We start from the raw sequence: 11,708 nt of genomic DNA on the forward strand, positions 1-11,708 counted from the left end.
CATTCTACCTGCCGCTCCCCCTCCCGGCTGCTGGAGCCTGCCCACCTTCCCTGAGTGGCCCAGGTCCCCCCCAGAGCGCGCTGTTCCCCCCAGACACTAACCCCTTCCCAGATGTGCTCTGGGGGTCTCAGGGGTCAGAGGCTCCCACCCCTGCCACCTGCTGGGGGAACAGGGTCGGGGCCCACCTGCCCTGCCCCTCTGGCCCGCACGCCTGCCGGGGACGGGGTGGGAGTGCAGGGAGCCCATTTGTCCAAGTGGCTGGGACCCCTGGGCACATTAGCCCAGTGCAGAGAGGGCCCCGGCCATGCCGGGAGCTGGGTCCGCACGTCTGGCCGGGGAGCTGGGCCTTGTTCCTAGCGGGTGCCACCCAGCATGGGCAGGGGGAACACCCCACTGCAGAGCCTGCCCCCAGCCCGGCTCAGCTTCTGGCCAGCAGGGCCCCATCATGCCCGGCAACCCCCAAGCTCTGCCTGCAGACCTGTCGGCACCCTCTGCTAAGCAGGGTTGGGCTAAGTCTGCACTTGGATGGGAGAGGTCTACAGAAACCCCGGGTGCGGAGGGGGGGGGCATGGAGGGCTCCTCCTCTCCCAGGAAGTGCTGACCCCAGTGCAACACCAGGGGGTGCTGTGATGCGGGGGGGGGGGGGGGAGTCTTTCCCATCAAATCCAGGTCCCTGTGTCCTTGTGGCCCCGCCAAGCTGCGCTAACCGGACGCTGGGGTCCTGGCTGCCCGGGATCCTTCACCAGGCTGGGCCAGCATCCAGAACCGGGACGCCCCCCCCCCCCGTCAGCTCCAGCCTGATTTGCCTCCTCATGCTGATTGAACGCCCCCCCCCCCCAGGCTTCCCCCAACCCCGCCCGCCCGGCACAGCCCAGCGCCAGCCGCACGCAGCTCGCCCGGGGGATGGGCCCTTCTCAGAACTCCTGCTGCATCGACCCACTTGAGAGACAAAGAGCCTCCCGGGCGGGGGCGGGGGCGGGGGGGCAGCTTTCCACTTAGCTCTTGCGAAGCAGCCTCATAAATAAGAGAGCAGGGAGCCCGCGGGCCTGGCCGGCGCTGCGGCTAATGGATGCGCCGCGATGCCAGCATGCAGCCCCGGGGACAGGAGGTGTCTTCGGTTTCCAGAAGAGGAGAGAGGGAGAGACTCCGGGCAGACGGGGGTGGGGGGGGGGGCAAACCTCATTCTGGCAGCAGAACGAGTGGGTGGCTGGACAGCCCATGGGAGGTGCATGCCCCGCCCCCGACAGACACCCCCAGAAAGAGACTCTCTTCCCACCTGCTCTTCTCAGGGAGCAGGGTCTAGTGGTTAGAGCAAGGCAGGGCTGGAAGCCAGGAGTCCCGGGTTCGATCCCTGCTGGAGGTGGGAAATAGAGTCTAGTAGTTAGAGCGCATGGGGGTCGCAGAGTGACCTGGGCCTTTTAAAATGCAGCAATTCCAGCCCACCTGGGCCCTCATTAGCAGCCTGAGCTGGTCTCTAGAAAGAGCCAGAGGCGGGCTGGTGGCTGAGGCTGTGAAGGGCAGGGGGTGGACCAGCCAGGACCACAGAGCTGTGGGAGTGTAGAGCCCTGGTCTGAGCAGGACTGGACCCAGCTAGGGCAGGAGCGATGGCTGCAGATGACCAGGCTGAGATGAGGCAAGAGCCCCGGGATGTCCATGACCTACTGGAGTTGTGTGGGACCCGCCTACATCTCTTACTAAGCCCGGCCTCCATGGAGGGCTCTGACTGAGAGCCCATAATGGTGTTACTGATTTGAGGAGCTCTGAGGGGAAACTGAGGCAGGCTGCCTGCAGCGAGGCCTCTGGGCTGTGGGAGGCCTCTGGGCTGTGGGAGGCTGCTCCGGAGGAGCTGGTAGTCAAGCTCCTGTCCCAGGCTGTGTGATCTTGGGCAGGACATCTGGCCTCCATTATTCCCCCCCCCCCCCCCCCCGCCCCACAGATACACTGGGGATGAGGCTCCTGACCTTGGCAGCCTGACTGGAAAGGCACTTGAGTGCTGCTCCCTCCTGCTTGCAAAGGGTCCATCGTGGCAGGCTGGCCCCAGCCGGGCCTGCAGGGGAGAGGCAGAGACCTGCCTGAGGGGCTCCAGCCAGGGGGGTGGGAGCTGAAGCGCTGCTACCTAGTGTGGGTGGGACGCGAGAGCTGAGCTGTTCTCCCCTACGGGCCGCCCTGCTAGCCTGTGCCAAGCCGGGCTGGGGTCAGACTCTGGGTCCTCTCGAGCCAGCTGGGCCCCTGTTTTTCTGCCATGATGTCCTAGCCCCCCCCGTCCTACCAGCCTCTCCACACTCCTGTGGGTCCTTTGCTGTTGGGGGGGTGGGGGCTGATGGCTGCAGGGTGGGGTATGGTCACCCCCACGCCCCCTGGTGGAGGAGGCCAGCTTGGCTGCGTGGCTCCATCATGCCCATGCCCTCGACGGGCTGGTCCCGGGAGCATCCCAGCAGGTTGCACCGCCTGCCCCCAGCCCCTGAATGGGTCTGGCCCGCCTGGGGCTGGCCCCTGACCCGAGTCCGGGCTGCCAGGCGAGCTGGAATTTCAGAGCATTCAGCATTTCCGCCGGCCGTCCCCTGACACAGCACGGCCTATATATAGCCAGGGCTGGGGAGCGCTTCTTGCTGATCCTCCCAGCGGCCGGGGGGGGGGGGGGGGCCTCCTCAGAGCGCCCGGGTTCCAGTGCAAAAGCCTTGCCTGGCATGAGGCTCCTGGCATTGCTGCAGCTCCCGGTTCCAGCCCCGCCTGCTCGTGGCTTTGGTGATGCAGGAAGGGGTGTTTGTCCCCGATTGGAGTAGGGCCCTGGGACTCCTAGGTTCTTTCCCTGGCTCTGAGAGGAGAGTAGGGTCTAGTGGTTAGAGCGGAGGGTCGTCAGAGGTGAGGGCTGGAAGCCAGGACTCCTGGGTTCTCCCCTGGCTGCTCCTTTCGAGGCTGGGCTGGAGCGCGATGCTTCCGTGAGCAAGACCAAGCGCAGTTGGCCCCACAAGTACCGGCCCTGGGTGTGAGTCAGGGGCCAGGGGGGAGGGAGAATGGGAGGAAAATGCTGCCTGTGCCCCTGTTCGAAGTTGGTCTCCCCACACCGGGCTCGGCATCGGCGAAGGGCCTATGGGGGATCTCGGCTCCCTGCTGCGTCGGGGCGGGATTCCAGATTTACACCCACGCGGCTGAGAGTGGGATCTGGCCCTGCGTCTGTCTGTGATGCGTGCCCCCTGCCGCGCAGGCAGTCCCCGCCCCACCCCAATGCAGCAGGAGCCCGGCACAGAGACCAGAGGATGTGCCGGTTCCACCCTCAAAATATTTCAGAGCCCCCTGAGTTTGCAGCATGGGAGCCTGGGGGGGGGAGGGCTTGGTGGGGAGGGCAGGGTCCCCCTTCTCACCCCTCTGCCTAGGGACAGGTTGGGGCGTCTCCTGCAGCCGAACGGGCCTTGGAATTAGGGCATCTTGTGAGCGCGCCAGCAGTCTATGAATTATTGAGGAGCTGCCAAGCAGATTTGCAGAAACGCTTTCCCCTGGGCGCCTACAAACCCACCCCCACCCAGGCCAGCGTGGAAGCCACCAGCCTGGCGCGGGGGCAGGGCTGCAGGGAAGGGCAGCCGGGGACAGCAGTGACCGCAGCAGAGGAGAGGGGACCAACCCCCCAGCTAACCACTTCCCGCTGCCGTGCTGGCTGGGATGTGGCCAGCAGCCAGGGCTGTCCCTTCTAGCCGCGGGCGGCGAGGGATGGATACATCTGTGGCACTCCTGTGGATATCCGTGTCCCACAGCCCCAGGGTGTGGCTGTGGGGTCCTGGGGGTGCGAGATGGAGGCAGGAGTCCTGGGGCAGAGAGGGATCTGTGGAGGTGCCAGGTGGGGTGGGGATGTGTCTCACAGGAGCCAGGACCCTGGGGGTACCCAGGGCTGGTAACGGTGGCTGCTCTCACCACACTGTAGCCTCTGGATGGCTCCTGCTGGGTGGCCGAGAGAAGCCAGCATGGAAAAGGCCCCTCCCTGCCTGGCAAGTGTGGGAGTGCAGGCCCTGCCCGACATGCTGTGAACAGCCCAGCACACGGCTGCTGTGCGCCCCAGAGGCAGGTGCAGACACAAACGTGCACCTGGGGGCCTTGCACACTCGTGTATTCAGGATGCCTCCGTCTGCCTGGCTTTGCGCCTCACCTGTAGCACAAGCTCCGTGGCCAGGCCCTCGTTTCGAGCCAGCGGCCCACCAGAACCCGGGGGGCGCTCTCGGGACGGAGCAGCCTCGTGGGGCTCTGCCTGAGGGGTTAGACCGTCTGCCCCAGGACCTGGGCACGACGCCTGAGCTCCGTCTCCGCCGACTCCATCTGAGCTCAGAATTCTCCATGCAGGAACCCTCCATACAGCCAAGAATGACCTTGAGCGGGTCCCTGCAGATCATGTAGCGCTGGGAAGAAGGATCAAGGAGTTTGAGGCACAAGTTGTGTTGCGGTTGAAGGAAAAGGCCCAGGGAGGACCTTAATTTGTACGGAGACTGTGGGGCACTCAGCTAGTTCTCTAAGGTCTCTGTACACCAGTGATCACCAACCGGTAGATCGGGATCTACTGGGAGATCTTGGAGCCTCTGACACGTGATCCTGACCGGTTTGGCCAAGAGGCTGTCAAATGTCAGCACTTCAACTGCCCCTCCACAAAAAGCTGCACATCTCCTGCCCTTTGCCTTGGAGCTACCTCCCCCATCCTTAGCAGCCTCCTGCTTGCTGTGCAGGGCAGGGAAGGGAGAGGAGGGTGCTGATGTCAAGGTGCCCCCTCTCCCACCCTGTATCCTATCTCCTGAGTGGGGGGCACAAGAGGAGTTGGAATCGAGTTTGCTGGCTGCTTTAGGGAGTGGTGCGGGACCAGGGGGGAAGGGGTGAACCTGCCTTAGCCCCACTGCACTACTACCCAGGAGCCACCTGAGGTAAGTGGTGCCCAGTCGGACCCCACTACCCCAGTCATGAACCCCCCCTACACCCCAAGCCTCTGCCCTAGCCCCGAGCACCCCGCATCCAAACACCCACCCAGAGCCTGCACCTAGAACCCTCTCAGATATTCCAACTCCCTGCCCCAAGCTCAGCTCAGAGCCCCTCTCAAACTCCAAATCCCTTAATCCAAGACCAAAGCCTGCACCCTAACCTGCTGCCCCAGCCTGGTGAAAGTGAGGAAGGATGGAGTGAGCAGGGGCGGGGCTTTGGAGAAGGGGCACGAAGGAGGCGGGGCCAAGGTGTTTGGGTCTGAGCTAGATCCTGGATTCTACTTCAATTCAAAAAGGGATCTCATGCTTAGAAAGGCTGGAGACTCTGCTGTACACAAATGCAAGAAGCCGGGGAAACAAGCAGGAAGAATTAGAAGCCCTGGCCCAACCAAAGAACTATGATGTGGCTGGACTAATGGAGACTTGGTGGGACGACTCCCATGGCTGGAGCACTGTCAGGGAAGCGTGTAACTGTTCAGGAAGGACAGGCAGGTGAGAAAAGGAGGAGTTAGTTGCACTGTGTGTAGGAGAGCAGTGGGATTGCTCAGAGCTCCTGTATAAAGCAGGAGAAAAACCTCTTGAGAGTCTTTGGGTTAAGTTTAGAGGCAGGAGCAACAGGGGTGATGTGGTTGGTGTCTGCTCTAGACCAGATCAGCTGCATAAGGCAGGATCCCCTGGGATGCTAACATGACGGGGAAAGGAGCCCAGGAGGGCTGGCAGTATTTTAAACGAGCCTTATTGAAGGCACAGGAACAAACCATCCCGATGCGCAGCAAGAAGAGCAAATATGATAGGCGACCAGCTTGGCTTACCGGGGAAATCCTTGGTGAGCTTAAACACAAAAAGGGAGCTTACAAGAAGTGGAAACTTGGCCAGGTGGCCAGGGAGGAGTATAAATATGTTGCTCGAGTATGCAGGGGAGCGATCAGGAAGGCCAAAGTGCAATTGGAATTGCAGCTAGCAAAGGATGTGAAGGGGAACAAGAAAGGTTTCTACAGGCATGTTAGCAATAAGAGGGTGATCAGAGAGAGTGTGGGGCCCTTACTGGAGGAGGGAGGTAACCTAGTGACAGATGATGTGGGAAAAGCTGAAGTACTCGATGCTTTCTTTGCCTCTGTCTTCCCAGACAAAGGTCAGCCCCCAGACTGCCTAGGGGAGGAGGTGGGCAGCTCTCAGTGGAGAAAGAACAGGTTAAGAACTATTTAGAAAAGCTGAACATACACAGAGCCTGGTGGCCAGATCTAAGGCACTCAAGGGTGCTTCGGGAGTTGGCGGATGTCATTGCAGAGCCATTGGCCTTTATCTTTGAAAATTCATGGCAATCGGGAGGTCCTAGATGATTGGAAAAAGACAAATGCGGTGCCCATCTTTAAAAAAGGGAAGAAGGACAATCCGGGGAACTACAGACCAGTCAGCCTCAGTCTCTGGAAAAATCATGGAGGGGATCCCCAAGGAATCCATTTTGAAGCACTTGGAAGAGGGGGAAGTGATCAGAATTAGTCAACATGGATCCACCAAGGGCAAGTCGTGCCTGACCAATCTGATTGCCTTCTGTGATGCGGTAACTGGCTCTGTGGACGTGGGGAAGTCAGTGGATGTGCTATACCTTGACTCTAGCAAAGCTTTTGACACGGTCTCCCACACTGCCGGCTCGAGCCATTCTTGCGCCCTGGGCAGCGGGTGCGCGGTGCATGCACTGCTCCTCCCGGGCACACAGTGCATGTGCAGCCCCCGCCCCTCCCTGAGCGTGCGGTTCCCCTTACAGCTGTAAGCATGTGCCCCCCATAGGCTGGTGCCCCAGGCAGCTGCCCGACTAGCCGCCCCCTTAATCTGGCCCTGGTCTCTCTCAGCATTCCTGCCAGCAAGTTAAGGAAGTATGGCTTGGAGAAAGGGACTGTAAGGTAGAGAGAAAGCTGGCTAGATTGTCAAGCGCAACGGGGAATGATCAACGGCTCAATGTCTGGCTGGCAGTCAGTTTCAAGTGGAGTAACCTAAGGATCAGATCCTTTATTAATGACCTGAAGGAGGGGATGGACTGCGCCTTCAGCAAGTTCACAGATGACACTAAGCTAGGGGGAGAGGTAGATACGCTGGAGGGCAGGGACAGGGTCCAGAGTGACCTAGACAAATTGGAGGTTTGGGCCAAAAGAAATCTGATGAGGTTCAACAAGGACAAGTGTAGAGTCCTGCACTTGGGACGGAAGAATCCAAAGCGTTGGTACAGGCTGGGGACTGACTCACTAAGCATCAGTTGGGCAGAAAAGGACCTGGGGGTTCCAGTGGATGAGAAGCTGGATATGAGTGAACTGTGTGCCCTTGTAGCCAAGAAGGCTAATGGCATATTAGGGTGCATTAGGAGGAGCATGGCCAGCAGATCTAGAGAAGTGATTATTCCCCTTTATTTGGCACTGAGGAGGCCACATCTGGAGTATTGTGTCCAGTTCTGGGCCCCTCACTACAGAAAGGATGTGGGCACTTTGGAGAGAGTCCAGCGGAGGGCAACCAAAATTGTTAGGGGGCTGGAGCACATGACCTATGAGGCTGAGGGATTTGGGCTTGTTTAGACTGCAGAAGAGAAGAGTGTGTGTGTGTGTGGGGGGGGGTTGATATCAGCCTTCAACTTCCATAAGGGGGCGTCCAAAGAGGATGGAGTGAGGCTGTTCTCAGGGGTGACAGATGACAGAACAAGGAGCAATGGTCTAAGTTACAGGGGGGAAATCTAGGCTGGATATTAGGAAAAACTATTTCACTAGGAGGGGGGAAGCACTGGGCTGGGTTCCCTAGGGAGGGGCTGGAATCTCCATCCCTAGAGGTTTTGAAGTCCCGGCTTCAAAATGGCTGGGATGATCGAGTTGGGGTTTTTCCTGCTTTGGGCAGGGGGTTGGACTCGATGACTCCTGAGGTCTCTTCCAACCCTGGGATTCCATGATTCTGTGAAAGCCACCAGGAGGGACTGAGGAAGGAAAGGAGGGGTGTGTATGTGTGTGTGCACAGCCATGCTGCCTGGCCGTGTGTCACCCACACAGGAATACACCCATGTGAGTGTGCCAGGCAGTGTTTCTTTGCTTGTCTAGAAACACGTGCAGGTAGGTGTGTGGTGGGAAGCATGTTCGTGCGGGTGTATGCATGTTTAAGTGTGAGGCTAGTAGAGTGGGCTGTAAGTGCCTGATACTTAGCTTCTGATGGCATTTGGGGGCTGACCCATCCAAGATGTGTCTTTGTTCAATCCCTGGGCGAATATGTCAGACTAGCTGGAGTTACCCAGCGTTGCTCGGGAAAGTTGATATAACTGAGGTGAGGAGCCTGAGGGGAGGAAAGGGGAAGGAAGCCACACACCTGTGGCCGGTGCCTGAGCCTGCCCTCCACTTCCTTGTCCCTCCGCCGGCCTTAGTGAGCGACTGTCCCCACCGCTTCCCCCGGGAAGCCACTTCTCCCCGCACTGCCAAGCTCCGTGCAGCCCTGGGGAGAGGCATCGGTCTCTCATCTCGTCCCTCCCACAGGACCTTAAAAACTTCTCCTGGATGAAAGGTTATCCCATGCGAAGTTTGGTTGCGGTAGCTCTTATAGGGTATGTCTAGACTACAGAGTTTTGTCGACAAAAGTGGACTTTTGTCGACAAAACTATACCTGCGTCTACACTACCGCTGAGTTCTGTCGACATAACGTCGACAGAACTCAGCAGTTTTGTCGACGCTGGTAAACCTCATTTTACGAGGCATAACGCCTTCTGTCGACAGAAGGTGTTATTGCATCTAGAGTTGTGTCTAGACTACAGGGTTTTGTCGACAAAGCAGCTTGCTTTGTCGACAGAACTGAATGTAGTCTAGATGCTCTTTGTCGACAGAAGTTTTGTCGACAGTATCTGTCGACAAAACTTCTGTCGACAAAAGCCTGTAGTTTAGACGTACCCATAGTGTCCAAGTTATTAGCGCACAAACATTCTCCTTTATATATTATAGATTTGCACATGAAGGCCAGTTCCGCACCCTTTCTCTAGCTGGTTCCTGAAATTACTTTGTAAGAGGATGGCCAGTTTTCCATCCATCAGTGAGTGCCTGGGCAAGTTGAAATGTTTCTGTGTGTTACCATTTCGAATATCTGATTTGTGTCCATTAATCCTTTGTTGCAGAGACTGTCCGGTCTGGCCAATGTTACATGGCAGAGGGACATTGCTGGCACAGATCACACTAGTGGTTAGGTCCTGTGATGATGTCGCTTGTGTCGATGTGTGGACAGAGTTGGCATGGGCAGGAGTGGTCCAAGGCCGGCTGCGGCAGCTGGCGCCCCAGGCGGAAGGCACAATCTGCGCCACCGCCTGCATGGCTGTCAATGGCCATGATGTCATCATCGGGCACCTGGGCGCCCCGTGATGTCATCACCGGGCGCCCCGGGCCGGTGGCGCCCTAGACGACCACCTAGTCTGCCTAGGCTCATGGGCCGCCCCGGGCACGGGGGTTGATTGCAAGGGAGGGTTCCTGGGGGATTAGGATGTAGCTGTGCTGCGTGGTTGCTGGAAAGAATTTGTTTCAGGTTGGGGTTGTCTGTAGACGAGGACTGGCCTGTCCCCCAAGGCCTGTGAGAGTGAGGGGTCATTTTCCAGGCTAGGCTGTAGATTAAGGATGCGCTGGAGGGGTTTAAGTTGGGGGCTCTGTGAGCTACGTCTACACTGGCATGATTTTCCGGAAATGCTTTTAACGGAAAAGTTTTCTGTTAAAAGCATTTTTGGAAAAGCGCTTCTAGATTGGCAGGAAGCTTTTCCGGAAAAGCGTCCGTGGCCAATCTAGACGTGCTTTTCTGCAAAAAAGCCCCGATTGTCATTTTCGCGATTGGGGCTTTTTTGCGGAAAATACTACTGTGCTGTCTACACTGGCCCTTTTCTGGAACAGTTTTCCGGAAAAAAACTTTTGCCCGAACGGGAGCAGCATAGTTTTTCCGGAAAAGCGCTGATGATTTTACATTAGATCGTCAGTGCTTTTCCGGAAATTCAAGCGGCCATTGTAGACAGCTGGCAAGTTTTTCCGGAAAAGCGGCTGATTTTCCGGAATAACTTGCCAGTGTAGACACAGCCGTGGTGTTTTGTTATTTTGGATTTTTGGGCCTATCTAGAAGAAGCAGATGCCTGGGTACCCGTCTGGCTCTGTCAATCTGTTTTTTCACTTCCACAGGTGGGTATTTAAGTTTTAGGAATGCCTGACAGAGATCCTGTAGGTGTTTGTCTCTGTTGGTGGGACTGGAGCAAATCCGGTTGTATCTTAGGGCCTGGCTGTAAACAATTGTTCAGGTGAGGATGGAAGCGAGAGGCTGTAGGTAAGTGTAACAGTCGGTAGGTTTCAGGTGTGAGGGGGTGGAAATGTGGCCGTAATTTAACTGCAGTGTCAAGGAAGTGGATCTCTGGACTAGCCCAGGCTCAGGTTGATGGCGGGGTGGAAGTTGTTGAGATCCCTGTGGAATTCTCCCAGGATCATCTCTTGTTGAAGTAGCTGTCCAGGGAGTGCTATCTGGGGGCGCAGTGCACGCTGCTGGCTATCCAGTTTGGGGGGCTCCTTCCGATCCTCCTGGAGCTTGTACCCTCAGAGGGGCACCCGTAGGGCCAACCGGCCTGGCCTCAGACCCCACTGGGGCTGGCAGCATCTGGGACATGCCACCAGAGGGCGCAGGAAGCCTTGAAATCAGCTGTCAGGCCCTGCTGCTGCTGGGCCAATACAGTCCTCTCTCTGCCAGGCATGTTTCTCCTCCAGCCCCCGAGCTGTCAAGGCCCCTGGTGTAGCCTGGCCATGGATTGGCTCTGCCCAGCACTGCAACTTGGGGCCACTCCTTAGAGCCACCTTTCCCATGGGAACGGAGCCCTGCACTGCTGCTCCCAGCTGCCGGCCCAGGGGGTGGGGCCCGGCGCTGGGGAAGTCTGGGGCAGGCCGCTAATCCAGACTTGGAAACATGCCAGTCACGCGTGCACACACAGTCACGCCTATGCGTGTACGCACGCAGAGTCATGCATGCGTGCACACACATTTACACATACGCACGGCCACAATTTTCTGAGCCTGAGGCTGCAGCCTGGAGGCAGAGAGGGACGGTGCGACACGCTTCGTGCTGGGTCATGCAGTACAGGGGTGGCTTTTGGACCTATAGGGGCAGCTTCTGTGTCACCGGCTGCTTGAACCCAAAGCCCATGTGCGGTGGAGTGAGTTGTGTGATCCCCACGTCACAGTTGGGGAAACTGAGGTGCACAGCGAGTGGTAAGTGACTTGGCTAAGGCTGAACAGTGCAGCAGGGAATAGAACCCGGGGATCTGGGCTCCGGATTGCCTGCTTTGATCACTAGACCCCACGTCCCTCCCACCCATCACATCCTGGAACGTTGTTGGGTTGTTGTTTAGCCTGCGAACTTTCACCCCCCCTTCACTGGCTGCCATGGCAACTTGGTTTACAGCATAATTTGGATCAATCAAATCCCAGGCAGAGCTGGTGACAGGTCTGTTGCTAGGCGATGGGAAGCCCCATGGAGGCTAGGTACTGATAACCTAAGTGTGTGCTATTCTGGGTGCTCAGGGGCCTGGGCATGGGGGAATGTCGGGGAGGGGGTATCTGGGAGGCTCAGACTGGGGCTGACAGACTCAGTAACACCCAGCTCTGGAAGGTCTGATGCTATAGCCAGCTGAAAGGCCCAGCTACTCCCACTATAGCCTCTCCCAACAGGGGGCGCTGTGTGTGTGTGGGGGGGGGCAGGGCAGGATTGCTGGCTGGGGGACACTCCCAG

The sequence above is a fragment of the Pelodiscus sinensis genome, chromosome 19 (genome assembly GCF_049634645.1).
Source record: "Pelodiscus sinensis isolate JC-2024 chromosome 19, ASM4963464v1, whole genome shotgun sequence".
Taxonomy (NCBI): domain Eukaryota; kingdom Metazoa; phylum Chordata; order Testudines; family Trionychidae; genus Pelodiscus; species Pelodiscus sinensis.